This window comes from Falco biarmicus, chromosome 7, assembly GCF_023638135.1.
Source record: "Falco biarmicus isolate bFalBia1 chromosome 7, bFalBia1.pri, whole genome shotgun sequence".
Taxonomy (NCBI): Eukaryota; Metazoa; Chordata; class Aves; order Falconiformes; family Falconidae; genus Falco; species Falco biarmicus.
The window spans coordinates 35,109,624-35,132,832 of record NC_079294.1 but is presented as its reverse complement, the minus strand read 5'-3'; positions in this window follow the sequence as shown (position 1 = coordinate 35,132,832).

Below are 23,209 nucleotides of genomic sequence, written 5' to 3'. Positions count from 1 at the left end.
AATGAGTGGATAGTCTGAATCTCAGTGGTATTTTAGTCTCATCTAATTTATAAGCGGTTGCATTCTCTGGGGAGGAGTTATGAAAGGCCATTGAAATTATGTGAGGAAATAGAAAAACTACATCCAAAAGACAAAATTGGCTTCTGAGCTGTCACAGTTGTGGCTGGCAATGTTTCCTGACACATCAGGTACCAAAATGAGCCTGCCGTAGCGCTCAAGTGAAACGCATTTACACAAGGATGGAGAGAAGGTGAGCATGACAGCGTGAGCCCAGCTTTCGGCATCTGCTGATAAATGCAAGTGGCTCTTTGCTGGCAAAGTCTGCGGGAGTCGCCCAGCACAGGGGACCAAAGCTGAAGCTGTTTTCCCATCGATACATGGTAGATTTTCATGCACAGCTGCAATTAGTGTTAATGGGAGTTCCCTCTGCAAACGTTCCAGGTGTTACTGAATAGTGTCCCGGTGGACATAAATAGCCGAGAAAAATTATATGATTCAATCTGATCTTGCTGCTCCTGGTTTTAATGGAATTATTGCTGTTTATATCAGTGGAATTAAGATTGAGTTTTGCACAGCAGCACGTTGCTGCATCTGCTCTTCATGGATCTGGTAGAAAAAGGTGTCGAGCCCTGAATATAAATATTACGGTGTCAAGTGGTGGGTTTGAGAAGAAGGTGAGAGTCTAGCAAACCTGATTTGGCAGCTTCAGAAATAACACTCAGGCAAACAGATGGTCTCTGAAATGAGGGAAGTCTTTAAAAGATTCACAAATTAATGAGTTCTGCCAGTTTTTTAGTGATTCCTACCAAAATTCCTATAAATCAGCCTAACTGGGCAGGGAGGTGGAGATGGGAGGAATCAATAACTTCCCTAGACAGCTTGTATATCCCAGGTTAGCTGACAAAGGCTTCAGAGCTGGAAAAATCCCAAGAGGAATTATGGAGGTATCATCCTTTCAGAAGGCAAAAGCCACAGCATTCGTCATGTACTATCAATGCCCTGGGGACTAGTTGCAGCCGTCCATGATCAAGGATATCGGTTTGGTGCTAAGGGAAGGTGAGGTGTCAGACACTCTGAATTATTGGCTCATCCTGGGAACACTGAAATGTGTTTTGAGGGAGTGAAAGCCTCCTCCTTCCACTGCAGGTCAGAGAGAGACCACTCCTTCACCCACCTTCAGTCTTCATTGAAACCGGCCCCAGACAGCACATTACCAATGCAGAATATTTACAACAACCAAACACAGCCCTACCTTCAAATAAATGACATCTCATTTCTATTTTTATCTCCGAGACTTTCACCCTGCTTGGTACTATGTCAAGCATAGCAAGATGTTTTCACCAAGCTGAAAATAAGTCCTTAAAACTGTCTCTGGACAAGGTTAGCCACAACAGGTAACCAAAAGATCGGGGTTTCATCCCAAACTTGGAACAGGGGCAAACTATGCTTTTGGGAATGATCAGCAGCAGAAAGAGAGCACCGGAGAGATCTGATAATCTTCCAGTTGATCATCTCTCCAGCTGATCTCTACCAAAGCAACTGCAATCTCCACAACACTAAGTGAAGGTCTGCCATGCTAGAAGCCAGAATTAATTAAGGAATAGCTGATGGAATCAGAGCTGAACAGTGAGGGAAATTATCCATTAGGGTATCTATGAAGTTTGTGATGTGGTGCTCTTTACAACCCACTTTTATTCACCTGTTTGCAAATATTTGTCTCCAGTGTTTGACAGCCGGACCGATCTGAGAGGAATTTTCATTCTTAGTCATTTGAAGCTGCCTCCGCCTTACAATAAACACAGTCACAATTAACGGAAGTGGTGACCTCGTCGGCAATTTCTGCGAAGAGGACAGGACTCCTTGGGAACAGTAAGTAAAACAGACTATTACCCTGTAAGTGACCTCTGTAAGTTACATTGGGGGTGACACATGTTGCTGGGGCAAAAGGAAAGCTCGCTTGTGGCTGCTTCAGTAGCACAGAAGTAGTGTTTCCAAGCAGTTTTCATAGAAAACAGGATTGGACTTGTTTTAGGTTCTCCGGTATTGATGTTTTTCACTACACGCACCTCCAGCTGCCTCAAGGAGAAATTCAAGACTGCCTTGGTGTGGTTAGGCTCTCAGCTCCAGGGTAAGATGCATGGTGGGGACCACAGCACTTCAGTGCTGAGCCAGGCAGCGCAGGGTGACAGGCTCTTAGACCCTCAGCGGGGATCCAATTTCCCACCACCACCATGGAGAGGAGGAAATCCTGGAAGGGGGCAAAGTGACTTTCCTAGGGTCACCCTGTGAGGCCATGGCACGGTGGAAGAGAAGCCTGGTCCCAGCTCTACAGCAGACAAAGGGCAATACATCAAGCTGTCAAATTGGAGAGCTGCTTGCCAACAGCAAAGTCTCGATAAAGCTAATTTGCTTATTTTTATCCAAAAAAAGGAAAAAGATAAAAAAAGTCTGTGTTTGCATTCAATGCTCATGAAAAAGGTGAGAATATTTATTTTTCTTTCTTATTAAATGATTCATGAATGGAAAAGTCTTTTTGCATGGCAGGCCGATGGTGTGCCGTGTGCCTGGCAGTTATCTCTTGGGGTTTTGGTTAGGAACAACTGCTGCAGGACTGCTAGAAGTATGTGACATCCTTCGACTTGACCGAACCCCCTGTCTCAGTGTACTAAAGTCATGCAGCTGATACAGGAGACCCTTTTATATACTCACCAGGCTGGCAGCAGCTGCCTGCTTTGCCACAGATCTGGGGCAACTTAGTGGCTTGCTTGGTGTCCACCTGGCTGGGGCCACTCTGGTAAGCTGCAGTCACTTCTGCGACAAAAGTATCCTACAACCATTCTCGAGATACTCAAGAAGCAAGTGCTTCTTTCAATGTACGAGACAATGTCCCAGCCTGCTCTGGGAGCTGGAGACATTCAGGAAGCACAGATCAAACCTTTTATGTGTTAAAATTGTAGGGACAAGCTTCCTTGCAATTTCCTAATTTGATGCATGAAGCTGCTTCCTCCTTACTCTCCAGTTCTCATCCAGGGCTAATCTGGGGACTGAATTTCTCCATTTTTGCATACAAGCATCGTACCCCTACTGGAGTGGAGTACTTAAGGGAATCCCAGTGTTTTCACATGCAGTTACACAAACGCAGGAGCTCCCATCTCAGGGCAGAGGCAGGGTTGCTGTTGCCTCTCGGCATCCCCCAAGGCTGCCTCTTGCAGTTCTCAGGGATGCCTTGTCCACGTTGTGCCTTTACTCCCCTTTGGCACAAACCCAAGCCAGTATTCCTGCCATATCCTGGATCCATTCCTCACCTAACACTTCATTAATCCACAGAAATGACAGCAATTGGTAGTAGCAGGTGAACGCTTGCCTTTGAAACCCTGGAATACAGCTAGCTAAGAGGGCCTGCAACATAAAATCATCGTTAACGTTGTGCACAGCAGAGTCAGATGTGCTGAAGTGCCATCCCCAGGCCACCACTGCAGCACCTAACGTGGACTGCTCGGGGGTCCCGGCATTCTTTGGAGTATCAGTGTATAGCTAGTTACATTTGTCACAAAATTATACTTAAACATTACAAAACCTTCTTAATGCTGAGATGTTAAACTTGCACGGAATAGACTAGATCAGCCCAAAGGCTGCAGAGCTGAAAATTAAACCACCATTGACTTTTTTTTCTTTTAATTTAGAAAGCTGCAGAAGCCTGAGAGAAATCTGTCTCACAGCAGAGCCCACAACTAAGGAAATTCCACGTATGGTCAAATGTCAAGTTGTTTCTTTTGCAAAGGGCAATGTGGCAATCGTATTTCCATTTGGAGAGAAGCGTTTTCCTTCGAGCAGAGTATTTCAGTGGGGGAAGGGGAGGGAGAGAAAGCAAAGCATGCTTTTTCTTTCAGCACACATGCATTCAGAAATCTGGCGGCTCATTTTTAAAAGGTTATGGCTCCCTTCCCTGCTCTTCCCCGTGGGCACAGCCTGGCCAGCCGCACCTTCGCCACCAGCCCTCCCTTACTAAGGTCTCCCTTTCCTCTTCTTCTGTGAGGCTCCTTGGATTAAAGTAAGTCCTGGGAAAGGCACACGCCTCTGGCACTGAAGTAACTGAGAATCCCACCCACCCACCTACAGGCAGAGTATGGCCCGGTGCTTTCTGGCCAATTTAATGTTCCTTTTCATCACTGTTTCCCCAAGAAACAAGATTTGCACAGTCCCTTTGGTAATAAATCCTCCACCCACCAGCCAGTTCCAAGCAAGGACAAGGTCCGAAAGGCATCGAAGTTCCTGCAGTTTCCAGAAAACATCTGGGACTCTGTTAAAGCGAAGAGATTGGGGTAGTTTAAGGCTGCCTGGCTAGAGGCGTGCTGGCACTGTGAACCACAGTCAGTGTGTGGCCAGGCCAGCCATGCGGCACACACAGAGCCCTGAAGCTGGCCCTCGCCTGCCACCTCCACCCCTGCCAGTGGCTCGGACAGGGATATGGGATCGCAGGAGGAAGGTGGGGATCTGAAAGGGGAGGCTGGAGTGTCAGGCAGCACCGCAGTGAGGGCTGCCTGAAAAGTGGTGAGAGACTGCTGCGATGTGGTGGGGATGCTATAGATAACCTGGTGGGAAACGGGTGTCGCTGCAACTGGAAAAATAGGGAGGACAAAAATTACAGCAAGCCAGTGTTTGCTAGCACTGCAGGGGCGCAGGGGCTGTCCCTGTTTGGGCAGGCAGCCTGGCCAGGGCCCGCTGCCCACCGGCTCCCAGCAGGGCTGCGCTTCACCTCCCACCATCCCAGTAGGGCTCAGCCCTTTCAGGAGGAAGCTGAACACACGTCTCTCTGTTTCTGGAAGTCGCTTTCATCACCTTCACCTTCCTCCCTGACCTTCCTGCCTCCACTGCCTAACCACCCACACTGCTGAGAGGCAGGAGGCATAGCTTTCCCAGCTGCAAATCCTCCTCCTTGGCCATTTCACTGTTCCTCCAGGTCACCAGCAACCTCAGTGGAGAGCCCCCAGCTCTCCCCCACTCTCCTTTCCATTTCCCCCACTTGCTGCTATTTATTGCTCTGTGGTATTCAGGGGAGGAATGCAGCCTGTCCTGGGGAAAGGGCTGCTGCCGCCAGGACTCAGCAGGCTAAGTTTAGTTCCTGGCTCTGCCAGGGATCGCCTCTGTGACACTAATCAAAGATTAAATTTCTCCCTGCCTCAGTTTCCCTCTGTAGATAGCAAAGTTTCCCCTTGTAACCTGTCTGGGGCAGGAGCTGGTTTATACTGCTTGTTTACACTGAGCCTGTCACTGGAGCTCATGCCCTGGCCAAGATCTTGGTGTACTCCTAGAATAAGTACATACATGTTATGTTTTCATTAAAGGTCTTAGTATTTTTGTATTTCATATCAAAAGCATAACAACTAGAGATGAATTATAATTCTTCACATCATGCTTTTTTATTTTGTACGGAGTTCCATTTAAATTCTGATTCCCTAAGAACTAAAATAACTCTGGTATTGCTCACAATTCTAAATACTGATCTGAGAGTGGATGTGGTCACAGACAGTCTGTCAGTCTTACAGCCTTTCCTGTAGGTTCCCCAGGAAGAAGTCAGCCTTTGGAGATGTAACCAGAGCTACTGTCCGTGTTCTGGGAATGAAATGACAAGAGTCTATGAGCAATAAGAAAATAAAGCCTGCTATGTATGAGCTGAAGACTTGGCTTGATGCTGTCTCTTTAAAAAATCTCTCAAACAATACATTAAAAAGCAAACCTATCGCATACATATTTCATCTGCACCTTGGAACTGTAATTAATGGCACAGGAGGCTTCATTTGACAAGCTGTCCTCAGGGCAGACTTTTTACTTCTATCTACATCAACAGTGCTCGCTGCTACCATTTCCCCTGGCAAAACTCCTCAGCTTTGCCCTGCTCCTTAGCGGAGAAGTGAGTAGATGTGGGACTAATACACATTTTTCTCTCCATTGATGAAGACTTCCTTCAGATACAGTAGGACTAAAGAGAATAATTTTTCAAAGATGGAAGAAGATGCACAGGGACACACACAGCAGGAGGGGAAGAGAAAACTCCTGTTTGTAAAGCCTGCCCACTGTGTGGAATAACCAATGCTAATTCAAACTGAATACGATCGAAATTAAACACCATGGGCCAAATTAGTCCCTGATGTAGCACCAGTAACCCAAAGGCAGATGATTTGATTTCACTGAACTTATGCCAGGAGTGAACTTGACCCACAGCATTACATGGCATCTAACAGTCCAGCCAGGAAGCCTGAAATACATCACACACATCCAAACACAGGTGTTCTCGTTGTGGCTGGTGCTCTAACACATGTGGCTAGTTATTAGCTCTCCAGCCCTTGTCATCCCCGATCAAGATTTCTGGTGGTCTTTAACCTCCAACCTTTTCATAGTGATGGTGCTCATCTACCTTCATCTTTCTGAACAGGTTACAGAGGCTCTCTGAAAATATGAGGAACAATAAAGCATCTGGGTTTATTTACTTACTAAGTGTTGGCTAAGTTGTATTTTTTCTAACCAATTCAAATGGATGTTGTGGTTTATTTCAGCCAGCAACTAAGTACCACACATCCGCTCGCTCACTCTCCTTCCAGGCAGGGGGATGGGGAGGAGAACTGGAAAATGGCAAAACCTGTGAGTTGAGATAAGAACAATTTAATAACTGAAATCAAGGGGCCGGGGGGGGGGGGGAATAGTAATGAAAAAGGAAATAACAAACAGAGAGCAAAATACAATGCAAGAGAAAAAAGTGATGCACAATACTATTCCTCACTTTCTGCTGACCAGCCAGTCCTTGAGCAGCAATTGGCCCCTCCCGGCCAAAACCACCACCACACCCAGTTTACATACCAAACATGACATTTTATGGTATGGAATATCCCTTTGGCTAGCGTGGGTCAGCTGTCCTGGTGGTGTCCCCTCCCAGCTCCTTGTGCACCTCCTCACTGGCAGAGCACGGGAAACTTGAACAGTCCTTGGTTTAGAGTAAGCACTAATTAGCAATAACTAAAACATCAGTGTGTTATCAACATTATTCTCGTACTACAGCATTGTACCAGCTACTAGGAAGAAAATTAACCCTCTCTCAGCCAAAACCAAGGCAAGGGGGAGTTGGGAAAGGGGGGAGGAGAAAAAGGGAAGTAAAAAAAAGAGTGGTAACCTTTTTGCAAGATCTGCCCAATGTAACACATGCATACAATGTGTACTGAATCCATCACAGAGCAAATCAGCAAATGCTGCTTGCAGCAGCACGGAGATGCACAGACATTAACTCCAGGAGGAGCTGAGGTGGTATGAACCATAGGATCCCAAAGGCTTTCAGACACCAAGTTATGGTGTTTCTTAGGCTATGAGCAGGAAAGATTTTAGGTTTTGCTCCTTCCTTGGGCTTTGTAGCATGCAAAAGCTGAGGCTGCTGAGCCCGGTTTCTCTGATGGAGGGGAGATGCCACGCTGCAGCATTTTCCAGCAGCCCACCACAGGGACAGATGCCATCCTGGCGGGGACCATTTCCAGGTTCAGCGCAGACTGCACAGGCTCTGCTCCTGTTTGTCCAGGGGCTGGGCAGCTGTGCAGCGCCTGCTTCGGCAGCACTGAAGTCAGTGGGAGCTTTGCCATCAGTTCTCAGGGTACCAGGCCAATACCCAGTAGTATGTAATACTTACAGCTTGGTTACAGCCATTGCACATTCCCCTGAGCAATTTTAATACCCAAAAATAGAATTTTGTGTTTGGTGTTCCAGCTTTAAGGTTTGCCCTGCTGATCATCTGCATTTTCTCTATACTGAATTATTTCATCTGGAATCTGGCAATAGCTCACACTGCTAGCTCTTCTTATCAGTGATCCAGATACATAAAATCTCAGAGGTGGGATGGCTCTGGAAATTCAATCTATTTTGTCTGGCTTCATTTCTAGATTGCATCTGGGTTTAATATGGCTTTTGGATCTTCCAAACAAGGGTTTCATTCTTTTGGATAATTTATCTAGAGCTTGTTATCCACTACCTACATTTTTCTGGCTATATACTACTGCAAAATACTGCATCATGCTTATCTACAGCTCTAGAATTAGTGCTTTTATGACTTTTATGCGTCATTGAATTTACCAGTATTAAATGTTGGAAGACTGGCAATACACAAGAATGAGGGAAACTATCAGACCTTGAAATACCAAGATTCATACAGATACTCCATGTTTCCAAAATGACTCCCAAAACATGGGCACTAATACAACTCTGTGGTGAGGTGGCACACATTGTATCAGTGAGAACACATAAAGGAGACAGACATATCAATATTGGACATGGAGGCTTAAGAGGACACAGAAGCAAGACAACAGAAACCCGTGATATCAAGATAGAAAAGGTCATTTGGGTTTGGTACCCAAAAGTTGCAAGAACTAACAGAGCTGTGATTGTCCTGGTTAACCACCTCATGCCAGTAAGGAAGGAAGATGCAGGAAAACAATGAACTGGAGGCAGTTGCAAGCTATAAATATTATCTTAGGAATTCAAAGTCTCACATTTTTATAGGTAAGTGGATGCTGGCTCTGGCCAGCCCAGGGACACTGGTCTTGCAAGCTGGAGAGGCTAGGAGGTCACTTGCATAGTGCACAGAGGGAAAGAAGCCCCTTGGATGGGGATAGAGCCTTGAGAGGCCCCGGCACTGCCATCACCCCCCAGGCTGGCACCATTGTGTGATTTAGGCAGCAGGTCTGCTTTTGGGCAGATCGGAGGTGCTCATACCCTGAAGCATGCTGCACGCTGCAGGCCTGGAGGGAGCTGGAAAGGAGACAGCCAAACCAGGTCCTTTTGCCTTGGTGGGCCTTTGGGAAGGTGAGTTACCATTTTGCAACCATGCATTAGGATCTGAAGATCTCTGTGAGTGCAACATCACCCACAAAGTCACCAAAGCCTTGTGAGTATGAAGTAGGAGAGGGAGGGCCAGGACCCACCTTCCCGGTGGCAGCACAGCCAGCCCCACGCGACCTTCTGGAGCATGTTCATCAGCCCAACACCGCTGCAGCACAGGCTGCTGAAATGGCAGGACAACAGCAGAATCTGCTCATCTGGAGGGTGCCAGTGATGGTGCCTGCAGATCTGGTGACAAGGCTCAGCTCTCTCCATGTGGGTACTGGGTTTCTCTCCCTTCCCACCCCCTCCTTGCTGCACTCACCCCACCTGCAGTGAACATGCCATGCACTCCTGCTCATCCCACTATCATGGTGCTGGAAAAGAACAGCGATGCTGGTGTGATTAAAGATAATGAGCTGCTGATTAGCACTAGAGAACACAACTGAAAACATTTCATTTTGATTGCCTTTCTTGTTGAGTTAATTAAAATAAAACACAAAGCTTCTCAGCTGTATTATGATGCCTGCTTGGCTCAAAGCACTTCGACTGAACAGGTTTGCAATTAATATCTGTGTTGACTTCTACCTGGAATTAGCATAACAAAAGAGACTAATAGCACCTTTCAGATGATTCCCAGTGATGTAGCTGCTGTATCGACTACTACTGACTTGCTGCTGGGATGCTTGGGCTGTAGGGAAGGTGCAACACAGCCCTTTTTTCACAACCACAAGACTTCCTGAAGAAGCAATGCTTAGGGGAGCTACCCACTGGCCACCTGCTCTACGGTATTTATATTGAACTTTATACAGTGCTTTAATATCTGTTGCCTGCTTAATGAGGCTTTGTTCAGGATGACTGTGGAACATTGACTGTAGCATTAGGGAGAGTATTTTTGACCCCAGACGACTGGTTCCAAAAGTTCAGGGTCATGTTTCAGTTTGAAAGCAGCACTGCAATCGGCAAGGCCATGAAAACAGAAATAAATGTTCATATTTTTTAGATGACAAGTTTCTCGACGTACGCTCCGAGTTTATAAACCGCTTATAAACCCTGCGGACGTATATGACTGCCCTCTCCTGGACGATGATGGAGTTGCTAAGCAACTAAGTAGCTGAACATCAGACCTACAGAAATTACACTTTCTGCTATTTTGGAGTTGTATCATGTATATTATATGTATACAGCATACATATATAATCTATATGCTATGTATATAATGCATAAATATAATCTATATGCTATGTATATAATGTACACAGGCATACATACGTATGAGCCAAAGGGACATATACCTGAATTTTCTGTGATTCTAAGTGCATGGTTATAATTGATTTACCTCTTCTTCACGCAGTAGTTTATAAATATACCTGCTCTTTTTTTGGCTACTAATATTATCATCTTACTAGATTTACTGAAAAGCATTTTAGCAACCAGTGCATGTACATCCCTCTCTAAGCTACATTCCCTCTCTTACTTATACATTAATCATAGCAATGACTGAACTGAGTTTAAATGAAGGATAAATATAGATTTCTTCTGCTTTTGCAAATTGCTGCCTATTTTTTTAGCAGCTTCATCACAAAGTATAAATAGAATTTGTCTGTAAAGGAATAAGTAATTAATATGGGGGTTTTAACAAAAAGCAGATGTAATGTGTTTATGAATGTTAACTGAGTGGAGAAAGTTGTATTCATTTCTGCCTAAATTCACTTTTAAAGATTTCCTTATAGCCAGGTGGTAAGAAATCACCAAGAGCAGCAAAGTTTCATACAGTTATTGCTAAACATTATTGTTTTGTGCAGATATAAGCTTTCTTTTTAGGCAACTCAGAAAGCTCCCATCTGAAAATTTCTATTTACCAAGGCATATTTCAAATGCAACCCATAGCACAAAGCTCCATCCTCGCTGAAGTGGCTGCCTGGGCTGCACAAGCCTCACCCAGCAGAGACTCCATGGGGGCTGCTGCCACCAGAGCGGGGTGGCTGCAGGCTCAGCATCCCACTCACCTGTGACCGATGTTGCACGGACCGAGGCTGCTGCCGCTGGGCTGTGCATTATGGTGTCAAGGAACAGAAATAACAGCTACTGATTTTAAAACAGGACTGGTATCGCATAATGGAAGAGCAAGGCAAAAGGCAGGATGTAGCATCTTACAGCAGTACAGCTCACTCACCTACAGCTGTGGAGCTGAAAGATTAGATTTACACCCCAGATCAAAATGTCTGGCCTAGTTTTGACTACCCTATGAAAATGTCTGCCCTCACTAATTAGTCTCCAGTGTGGGAAAGGGGGCGTGTAGTTAATCATTTAGGAAGCTCATTAGGTTTGCCCCATATTCAGTATTACATTTGCTAAGGTCTTTATGTGCTTGAAAGTGTCTTGCAACGTCTCCTGCAAACAGATTGGCATCTCTCAGTAGCACTGGAGGAAGTAATAAACCTAATCAAATTCATTATCCCTCCTTTATGTTGGTATTACTCCATTAATTTTAACAGCTTCCCTTGACACTCGCAGGTATAAAGGAATTGCAGACACCTGCTTTGCTATTTTTGTAAGCTGACTTCAATCCAGAAAGGTCAGAAAAGCATCTCTGGGTTTATTCAAACATTTTTTTTAACCTTCCAAAATTATTTTACAGTAACCCGTTTTAAGGCATTTTACTGAAGGAAGAGCCTAAAGCAGACAGATTTGCTTTAACAGAAAAGAATGTCATGTTTTAAAATTCATACTAGAAAGCACTTTATTCAATGAGAATTAGAAGCCTGGCTGTGCCTTAGGCTTATGCGTGGTTTTAAAAACTTGGCACTGATACTACAGGGACTGCCACAAGGACAGATTCACTAGAAGAAACAGGGATGAGCTGCAATCATTCATTCCCCATTAGTAAAGGCAAGGATGCTGCAACCCACAGGACAGGAGAGCAGCTGCAGCCCTTTCCCTGCTCCCACCCACACCATAACTGCGGTGGGAAAGCCCCTTGATGTTGGCTGATGGTATGAACATCGATGGATTGTTGGGAAGGGGCAGGCCACCATGGTCATGCTTTCAGAGCCTGATGGATGTGTTATGTAGGACTATTTTAGTCATTCTCACAATAAAAATCCCAACTCTCAACTATGTGGAAATGTTGTAAGTAGACTATTTTAAGAAAAGGAGGCTGTGTAACAGTGTCAGATTGTGGTGTCTCATCAGGGATGGCTGAACAAGGTAACAGGGAAACAACTGCCATAGTCACCCATGCTGATGTGCAGCTTTTCCCTCTGTAGGCCCAGCAAAACTGAAAAACATCCTATGCTCTACCAAACTGCTGAAAAAAAGGGTGCTGAGTGATAAAACCACCAGCTTATTCAAGCCTCTTGCGAAATCGGGCTCATCTTTCATGCAGATCGTCATCAAAAAACAGCATTCTGTAGTGGGTGTGAGGAGCTACTCTGCAAAGATGCTGGAGTGAGATGGAACTGAGGCAGTCACCTCTTCTGGGCGGTATCACTGGAATCAGCAGGGAAAAGAGTGAACAACAGGTAGAAATGCACAGCAAGAGCAAAAGAGGAGAGCGGACAGATGTAAGCTCCATTAGCTCATTAAGGGTGGAGATGTTTGCCTGCTGGGAAATTGTTGTCCACTTTATGTCTTGATATTGGAAATAAATTAACTAAAAAAGCCAAGGCAGTTTTAGCAATTGAGCTACTTAATTATGCCTTTTAAAGTTGTCTTTGAAGCCATGGAGTGAAGGATGAATGAAACATTCTCTCAAAGTCCTTATTAGTCATTCCCTTCTCTGATGGCAATAATAATTACATCGTCCTACATCGGCAGGAGTGTTCCTAGCGAATCCCTGTACTCCTTGATAACATTTCCAGCAGGGCAGGCTGCAATAATGATGTCAGTAATTAGAGCTGTGGCGGCAGGGTACAAGAGCCATGGAGGTCAACCGTGAACGTCCCCCCTGGGCAGAGGATCCCAGCCTCACCTCCAGAGGCTCAGGCCAGATGTGAAAATCCTGCAACTGAGGGAAAGTCCAGCTCAAATGATTTGACTCCTGCTCCTCTGTGTGGACTCCAAGGGAATTTCCATCCTTATTGCTGGCTGCCGAGAGAATGGTAGATGAGACCTTTGTTAGATTTTAACCACTAGAAAACATCATTACCATCCTTCAGCCTGTCCTCCTGTGTAATGCTGCATGACCTACAACACAAGCTACTAACACTGAATATCCAGACTCTCTTAAACCTTAAAACCTATCTGCTAATGGCCCATGGCAAAAAAGACCCATAAAAAGGCAGCGGTGTCTCAGCAGCACTTTTGTGCCACTGATGTTTCAATCTGGCATTTGGCAAAGCAAAACTGCACAGAAATTGCATCCCGCAAGCACCTGCAGGTGCTGCGGCAGCAGCTCTAGTGAGGCAGCACGCAGGCAATGGCAGATTGCAGTGGGACTTTCCTTGGCAGCACCTGACACAGGCATGAATGATGAAGGTGGTCATTATTCATTTACAGAACTGCTGGTCCTGTGGATTCATCAGCATTAGAGGCTCATGCTGAAGTTTTTCTCTTGATCCCACTGAGTACTTGTTTTTTGCACTTGGCAAGGTCATGCTATCCATAGAATGGGGAAAGTCTCATCAGGGAGAGGGAGGTTTTGTAGCCCACAGACGACTCAGCCACTTTGGTGCCCCTGCCTTAGCTCACAAATCACAGCACTGGGCCAAGTACAGACTGGCTGTGAACGCAAAGGGACGCACAGTCTTCACGTAACAGAAGGAAATGTGAAAGGAAGTAAAAAGAAAAAAAAAGCAAACTCATGTTTAAAAATGTAACTCCCTCCATCCACCATCTCTCAGTGGCTCAGTCTCCGCAGCGCACCCCTCCCTACTGCCCGCCCAGCGCCTTGTCTCCCCTCCCCCCTCCATCGCCCACCCCCAGGGCAGGACACGACTCCCCAGGCCTCGCAGGACCCCCCAGCTCTGCCTCTGCCCCCCTTCACAGCCAGCCCCCCGTACTGCGCTGGGACCCAGGCCGGCCTCCAGCGCTGCCCACTGCTACCCTGCCTGCCCTGCCTGTCCCACTCGGAGGCCCCGCCCACTCGGAGGCCCCGCCCGCCCCGCCCCGCCCCCCCCATGCCGGCAGCCCCGGCTGCACCGGGCGGGCCGGGCCACAGGAGGGGAACGCTGCCGCACGCCGCCGGCACTGCCCCCAGCGCTCCTTAGGGAGAGCAGAGGCGGAACCCCCCGGCCTCCCCGGCGGTGGGGGCACGGCAGGAGGCTGCGGCTGCGCCCCCCGGGCCGGGGCCGCCCCCACGGGGAGGGCACCCGCCGGCCGAGCTGTCCGGGTGCGGACACCCCCCGCGGTCCGTCATAGCTCACCGGTAAAGATCCTGGCAGCTGGGCCCGTGCGTCCCTGGTGTGAGTAACGGCGGGCACCCGCCGCTGTGATTCCGAGCCAGGGAGTGTGTCCCCACCAGCGCGGCCCACAGCGTGAGCCCCCCGGGGGGCAGCCGGCTGCCCGAGCGCGGTCACAGCGGCTGGACCACGGCTCGTCACCCCGTCTGCGGGGCCGGGGCCGGGGAAGGCGCTGTGCTTTCCCGCTCCCGGGGCGTTTACCCAGCCAAGACTCTTCTCCGTAGCATCTAAACAAAATATTTCCTCGCTGAAGTAGATAAAGGTGTTTGTCTGTTTGGGGAGGGCATCTCTCGATGCTTGGTTTCCACCTACAGGTTTCCACGCACCGCGCGAGCACAGGCACGCCGTGTCTGCGCTGGTCACTGCCCGGCTGGCCGCACCTATCGCTCGGTAGCCGAAACGAAGGCTGGGAACCGCGGCTTCAAGGCAAATATTGGGCTGGATCCAAAGCTTGCTGAAGTCAACAGCACTCCCACTGGGGTTTTTAATCAGGCCTATCATTAATTCCCTAATGAAGTTAGCCATTTATCTTTATTAGATGGACTCTTCAACGAATCGATTTAATCTAGAAGACCTCTCCTCCATGACAGATTTTCAGAGCCCCCCACACTCCTGCCTCCGCAAGGAGCCCAGTCTGCCCTCTGCCAAGCGTGCTCCGCTTCCCAAGGAGCTAATCAGCTGGCCCATCTCCTCTCAATCAATAAGCATTTATTCTAATTGAAACCAACATCGACTGGATACCGACCAGGAATGTGAAATGCTCTATAAATAATGTGCATGAGCTGGAGCCTGAGAGCAGGCGGTGGCGGGACTGTCAATGAGAGCGCTAACAGGGGGGACATGCCACCCAGCACTCTGTCACTCTCCCAATGCCCTATTTACAGCTCTCACCAGGGAGCTCCCTGTCTCGCTTTGATGATGAATTAATTTCCTCTGATGGATCAATCTCCCACTCCCCCATTGCAACACCTTGCAGAATGCATTGCTTAACGAGAATTGCTCATTAACATATAAATCATGATGTATTTCTTTTTGACACCTCAGGCAAAACAATGGGCTGAGTGCTCCCGCCCCCCCCCCCCCCCCCCCCCCCCGCCCATCTAGGTTTTCCCTGGAGGGAGAACTTTCATTGATTGCTAAATGGAAGGTGGAAAGAGTGGAAATCTTTTAATTGTATGACTCCTCTGATGTGCTACTGCATAGACGTCTATGTTGCGTCCCCAGTGTGTATGCTGCATTCATAGTTTATTGCAGGGTAAGGTATGATTCTTCGCTATCATAACCAGTTGTGATAGTACATGTTCAAGTGTTAGTTTAACAATATCAGAATACCCCACCTGCAATGGGGATAAAGCCTAAATTAGCAGACAAGGTTTCAGACCAGAAATCTGGTATATCTGTCCAGTCTTTTGTAGATGGTTCTGTTTTCTCTGTGCCACAGGGGATATTCCCAAGCTGCACGGATACAAGGCAGCTCTGAGTCAGGAACTGAGCAGCCACTGCTAGTACTGCTCTGTGCTAAAGTTAATAAACCCTTTTCATAGTCAGCCTGGGAAACATCAGCAAAAATAACTTCAGGCATTTAGTGTTTTATACCTAGCTCTGCTACAAACTCGGTGGGTGATGGTAGGTGGCTGCCTCAGTTCTTCTGCCTGTATAGCCAAGTTAGGATCATCCAAACCAGTAAATTTTCAGGTCCTAGTATTTCATTCACTATAGCAACTAAAGAAAGTGCCCCAAACTCCCTCTGTTTCTCCTTGGTTGGACTACGCAGCAACTCATTTCTGATTCTGGATTTTCATGTGGGTATTTCATGGACTGGTAGCAATGTGGCAGCTGTATCTGCCAAATCAGACTTGAAAATAAGGATAGGAAGAACTACTTTGTCCACTGAGTCAGATGAGGCTTATCTCTGTGAGAAATACACATTGTACTCAGGCCTTAGTAACACGGCCAGGCAATGAACCGTGCCAGCACCCACCACTCTCAGCAGCAGAAGGAAGGAGCTGTCGAGTGCTGGGAGCCCGCAGTGCAGCCCCCTTGGAGCATCCCCTTCCTCCTCTGGAGCTGCATCAGGGACATGACATGCAGGAACCAGCAAACCCAACATCAGCATCGCTTCAGTACCCGAAGAAGTAATGAGCACTATGAGTTAGTTCACTTTGACAAACAGCAAGGAAATCTGTTGACCAAACAGACTCAACCCATCCTGCACGCCCCTCCAACTTCCAACCCATGGCACAGCCCACATAATCTTTCCTTCCCAGCACCCGTAGGCAAGCCTGTCCTGCAGCCTGTGCCATTCCCTGGCATCTCTGGTCAATGAATCAAACTTCTGTCTGTTGCATTTAGCATGAGGAGCCTGTCTGGAGAGTACAGCAAATGGTCTTTGAGGAACAAGATGTGGTTGCTTCCCACAGTATCTCAACCTAGACAGTTCCACTTCATAGGCGCTTTTTACTGGAGTCTCAGGGAAGCTGCAGAGGGAGACCCCACATACCTGAAATTTTCACCTAGCCCAGAACCTGAGGCCAAGACAAGAAGCATTTCTGAGAGTCTGACCAGCCCTGGGGTGGATCTGCAACAGCAATTCCCACCACATCCTTCCAGCCAGCATATGCCACCTCCAGAGCTCAGGCAGCCCAGCCTCTCCCCAGAGCATCGCCAGTGCTGCCCTGTCCTGCCTCTCCTGCCTCCCTCCAGCTCCAGATCTTGCTCTGCAGCAGCTCGTCCTCCGCAGGCTTCCTCCTACCTTGCCCTACCTGTGCTTCTCAGGTTGAGGATAAATAGCAGTTAAATCAGCACAGGCACCATCTTTTATTCTCCCCCCTTTTCCAGGTAACTTTCTAATTTCACACTACAATCCATTGAGAATTTAATTTTTGCCAGTTTCAGCATGAAGAAGAGTGGTTTCACTGTTGCAGATCCACCTTTTACCTGTCCTACCTTCTGTCGACGCTAGGCAGCAGCTTGCATTGCCTGCCTTTAAATCAAACACTGAATGCAGCCTCCAAATTTAAACATGTACAAGCCAGCTAACCCTGCCTTCAACCTTCTGTTTACCATCCATTTGCTACATTACACAAGATTTAAAGCAGGGATACATTTTTTTCTTGTTTTGTGTTTACATTAGCGAGATTGGTATCAGTTTAATTAAACCAGCTTCAAATCAGTTCATAGCAGGCACTATTCTCCCTGTGTAGACAGCAGCAGAGCATGGAGCCAGCATAGCTCCATCCAGCTCTGCCGAGGTTGCTGAGGGCAGCCCGCAGCAATGCAGCTTGGGGTCACCACCTCCACCAGTGGTGCCAGAAGGAGAGCTTGGAAATTCCAGCAAGCTTTCTTGGAAGTTGTCCTAAAAGGTGTCCTTTGTTAACATGAAGGAAACATTAAAAATTGTCATTGCCACTGAAAGGAAGCCTGGTGCTATTACTGCAAGGTGGGCTATGAAACAGGGCAGGCAAGGCAAGTTCTTCTTAAATCCCAGTGCCTTTTTGCCATATATGCATCACTAACACCCATTTCTTTCCTTTGCATGGAGTGCTATTTTCAGTTTTACAACTTCTTTGAGGTGCTATTTGCTTACCACCCAGGTCTCAGCTGGTGTATCAGCATTAGTCCACAGCTGTCCTCACCACTCAGTGATCTAGTTCACGTTTTCTTCACTCCTTGTTTTTTGTTGTTGGGTTTGGGTTTTGTTTTTTTGGGTTTGGTTTTTTTTTTTCAGAAAATACTAGAAGGACCTGAAGATCTGCCTGTTCGCTGAATATTTCCTTCTCAATTTTTAGCTGTGGGCTTGATTCGTGGCTGTGGATTCTCTTCCATTGGCTCTGATGAGGGGAAGAATTCATCTCTGGGTGATCAAAATGATTTATACCCATCATGCATTTATCCCTTTAAAATTTACTGTGTGTCACACAGACACAAACTGTAAATGTCTTGTGTGGAAATGAAACCTGTTGTGAGTGACTTTGAGCACACTGGCTCTCTGGGGAGCCTCAGCTGCCCTCAGCCTTGGGACCAGCTCTCGGAAGAAGCCTCACAGTGGCAAAGCTGTCCACCAGCCACCACCAGCAGAGGTGACCGAGGGGTGGAACAAGTCAAAAGGAGGTTTATGAACATGGAAGCTGTGTGCCTGGCTCTTTCCACCAAGCACAAGGACTTTTGGAGAACACAGCTCTTCCTCAGAAGAAAGCTCTTGGCAACACAGAGCGATGCAATAGCTGGCGCATGAAGCATCCAAGGGCATATGGGATCTTCTCTGGGGCCTCACCAAGGATAGTGCATGACAGCCCCTTCCCCAACAGCCACCACTTCAACTCACAGAGCCCCTGCACAGCTGGGGAAGCTGTGGAAGAGCATGCCTGCCTTTGCTTCTATTGTGAGAGAACAGATTGTTGCCATCAGGAAGCAGGCCCTGAGTCAATACAGAAAGGATGCACGCAACCTCTTACAGCTAGGGTCATGCAAAATATTTAGCACTTACATCATCATAGCCTTCCCCACCATGCTTTCAAAATACAAGTTAATGCATCTGCGGTATATACTTTGTGCAGTATTATATCTAGTGATTTTGGGTTTTCTGAGGCTGAGTGCTTTACTAGCAATCACCTGAACAGTGCAAGCTGTGGTTACACAATAGTTGAGCGTCCCTAACCAGGTGGGTGTTTCATCTGGTGTGCTTTCCCAGTCCTTCCTGCATGCCCGGTTGCTGGCACTGATGCTTATCTGACCATGGGGTAAGTCAGCTCAGGAGACTTAAATGGGCAGAAAACTGACCTGGCAAAAAAAAGAGACTTGCTTTCTGCTAGGTAAGCTCCTGCACTGGCTCTTTGCAGGGGCAGGGAGATGGGAGTGCCCCTCAGGGTGTGGAGGAGGTATCTTCATTTGAGGAGAGGGGGACCATGCCAATGCTGACCAAAGTAATTTTAAAATGATGCGGCACAGCAGGCTCTGTTGCCCTATCCTATGAAGGGACAGCTAGACACAGGAGTGCAGGCATCGTGATGAAATGGCGCATCCCACACGTTGAAATGTGAGGTCTTTCCTGAAATCCCTTGTAGAAGAGAGCTTGCAAGTGCACTTGTGTTGTTCATATTGTGTTTGCAAATAGGTTGTCTGGAATCTTCTGGAATGGATTGTGGAGTCTCTTTCCTTGGAGATATTAAAAAAACATCTAGACACAGTCTTGTGCAACTGGCTGTAGGTGCTTGAGGAGGGAGGTGGACAAGATGACCCCCAGAGCTCTCTTCCAACCTCAGCCGTACTGTGATTCCATGATTTTGTGATTCTGTGTTGAAGGCCCATTAAATACAGTTCAGAAGCAGCTGTAGGCACAGGAGCCTTAGGGTGGAAGGCCCCAGCCGCTGGGGTGGAGAGCCAGAGTGCGGTTTCTTAATTAACGTGAGTCAGCCGCAGTCTACACTAGCGATTGATGGAAAAGTAGGGTTTGTGGAGCTCCCTGGTGCTCAGCCATGTTCTCACTGCCTCCCTGGCCTCCTGACCACACTCATGCAACCACATGGTCCGCATCAGGGAGCTCCTCTGACTTCACACTCGTATATTTTTCAGGTTAGTTTCTGGCTTTCTAATGGCTGTTGATCTGGCTGGCTGTGAAGCAGCCCTGCTGTAGGGGATGGTGCAAGGGAAACGGTGTGAAAACTTCTCCAGAAACACAGATTTGCATTTGCTTTAGCACAGCATGAAACCACACGGGCAGTGGCCCAGTACATGGTGCCCTGAGTCACCACTGCCAGAACTCTGCCCTTCCTCCTGTCCTTTCCACGTCCTCCTGCCCCTTCTCCAGCCTTTCTTTGCTAATATACACTAACTCTGGCACTTACTCAGCCAGCTTTTCCTCACTCTTTGCTCAGAAAGTTTTTTGCCATTTTAGTGGGTGAAATTGGTTTTCCAGGTAGCAGGAGCTCAAGGTACCTCGCAGAAGGACAGAGGCAGGGGCAGGCAAGACGTTCATGAGAGCCTTTTGGCAGTGGTGAGATGCTGCTTTGGCTTGGCGGAGCCAGAGTCAGACACTCCTGTTTGTTCACTCCCTGATGTAATTATTTGTGTCCTTTCCTGCACTTTACTGATAAAAATGGAGGTTTTAAAAGGGTATGTGAACTGTACTTGTAAATGTAATCACATTATTTATTTATTTATTTATTTATTTATTTTTCACAGCTGCTGAATCAATCCGTTTAACAGCTCACTAGCCCAAAAGGAATGCTGGATATGGCTGGAGTGTGGATAAATAGTGAGCTGATAGCAGGGCTGAGATGCAAATCTACAGATAACATTTGACTTCAGGGGAGCCAGCTGTAGGGGAAGAGGCTCTCAGAAGCCCTTACACCCGGCTGTAGGGTACCTCAGGAGCAACCCTGGAGGAGCAGAGAGAAGAGCCAGCAGGCTGACAGGCAGCCCCTTCCCATCCCTCTCCTCATGTTTAAATGCAAACAAATGCTGAGAACAGAAAACAGAGTATTATTAAAATATACATATCCCTGCCGTTCCCTGCATGTGAATAATCCTCTTTTCCTCTAACAGAGAATATATTACTGAGAGTGGGCTTATAATACAGAGGCATCTGGCTGAGACTAGAAAGAGCAGCATGCTTATGCATTATTAATGCTTTAGAAAAAACAGACTTCTGTGGCCTGACTGTATATATTGGATCAGTATGGAATGGCCTTTATAGGATAGTTAGCACTGGTAACTGGCCCATTTTGCTTATCTTTTGCAATAGAATAACCTCCAGGATGAGGCATGTTTATTTTGCCAAACAGTGAAAGAGATTATGTTTTGAAATCGCTTTTTAATGAGCGGTTAGTTCCCAACACTACTTTATTTTTAAAAGCAAGAACATAATCTGAGAAGCAGTGCAGGGCGAGCATAATAGGGAAAATGCAAATTTCCACCTTAACAAATCTGTAATCACTGACTGGGTCTTTAGGGATCCTTGGCTATCTGGGAACAACAGTGGTGCTGCAGTCTCGCCAGTGAAACAGGAAACATTTGAGGGGAACAAAAAATTATAGAGGGGTTTCCTAAGGAATAACTCTGGCACAGAGGAGCTGCATCTCTTTAACTGGTTTCCGTCTTGACAAATACAGTATGACGTAAGAAGGCTAAAAACCCAAAGCCAGTGCAGTAGGGCTGGAGACCATGGGGGCTGCCCAGGTATGAGACATAATATCTTTATCTTCCAGCTTTGTCTCCCATCGATTTACCCATTGGAACAGTGTTAAATCAGCAAGAAACTGGAGGAGGCCCTAATCTTGGGAAGACAGAGCAACATTCATTTGTGTGCTGCTCCTTTTCAAAGGATGAAGTGACTTTCTGAGTATCTAGCTCGTAAATCAGGGGGGTGAGGAGACAGCCTGGCTCCCCTTTCTCTAGCCTCTGACATGAAGACCTCGGCTCAGCAGAAGGATAGAATCACATTTCCAGCAGCACACAGAGTCCACCAGCCGTATCTCTGAGCTTATACAGCGAAGTATTGGCACCCGCCTCCTTGAGCAGGATTCATTTCACATGTTTGTGTCTGAGCCGGTCACTCTGGGCTGCTTCCATAACCAGTAGGTGTTCTGGGGATGTAATTCATCCCATGCAGGAGTAGATACCTAACAGAGGTCAAATGCATTGCTCCAGAAAGGGCCTGTTTCTCTCTGTCGATTACAAAGAGAGCTGAGACTGCTGCCTCTGCTGCCCATGAAATGCTGGCGAGACCTCAGCCCTGTGGCAGAGGTGGCTGGTCACAGCATCCCCTGTGCCGGCAGCTTGGCACTGCTGCGGCATGGGGCCACAGCCATGTGGCCGTGGAGAACCGCAGCTCCATAGCAGAGCTGGCACTGCCCCAGGGCACAGCGTGGTGGCACCTGAGCAAATGACCCTGGCCAAGCAGGCTTGTGGGAACACCACAGAGGGCTGCTCGGGAGCCAGGACACACATAGTGGCTTGGGACAGGGTGTGTCTTCAGGGAACCTGCTGTCTGGGTGCACGGTAGTCAACACATATCTGAGGCATCCTGAAATCCCAGCTGAAACTTGGGCTCTGCTGAAGCAACAGGAGAACATGCATGAAACGGGATTTCTTGACTGGGTTGCAGCGATATGCACCCTTCCATTCCCTTCCATTGCAGGTTGCTGCCTGGCCAGCTTGAGAAACAGCCTCGTCTGGAGGTGATGGATGCACGGGCACCTATCTGCCATGCACAGCTCCATCAGGTTGAGGTGGCATGGAGCTGCTGTGCTCATCCAGGGGATGTGCAGGCATGTAGTGGCTCCAGCCAGACTGGAGATGGGCCGTGGTGGCTATGCAGATGCCAACTCGCTCCCAGGACCATATGGGGCAGCTGTGCCACACTCTGCAGTGGTACTAAAAAACAGCCAAATCTTTGTCTTTTGGGGAGATATGTATTTCTGGAAAGCCACGGAACAACAGTAAAACAAGTTATTCAGAAGCCTACCAGTTTTCAAGCCCCTGGGAATGGTGCAGCTTGACAGTGGCTCCCAGGCAGAGCCAAGCAGCCGCATGCACCGTGCTGAGCCTGGGGACATGGGGGAAGGCTCAGGGAAGGCACAAGATCCAGCGATAGCTGTGGCAAGCATTGAGGCATAAACTCATGGTGTGAGATTCACACCCAGCGTGTGAGACTTGAGGGGTCTGTCACTTCGCAGAGCCAGGCTCCATCCCCCAGCGAATACCAATGATAAAAGTATAGATGCTGCCAGACTGTTTGGCCTTGCTGTCACTGCAATGGCAATGACACTAGGCTCGAAACCCGGCAGCTCTGGAAGAGGAGCCCCAGTCCTTTGTCCTGCCTGCAGGACTGTGGCTTTCCCCAGAATACACGACACCATCTGGGTTTCTCCGACAATATTTCCTGTCCCAAGGGAAAGGAGAAGCCCCAGAAAATGCTGTTTTCGCAGCACATTTGAAACAAGCTAGCACCTCCC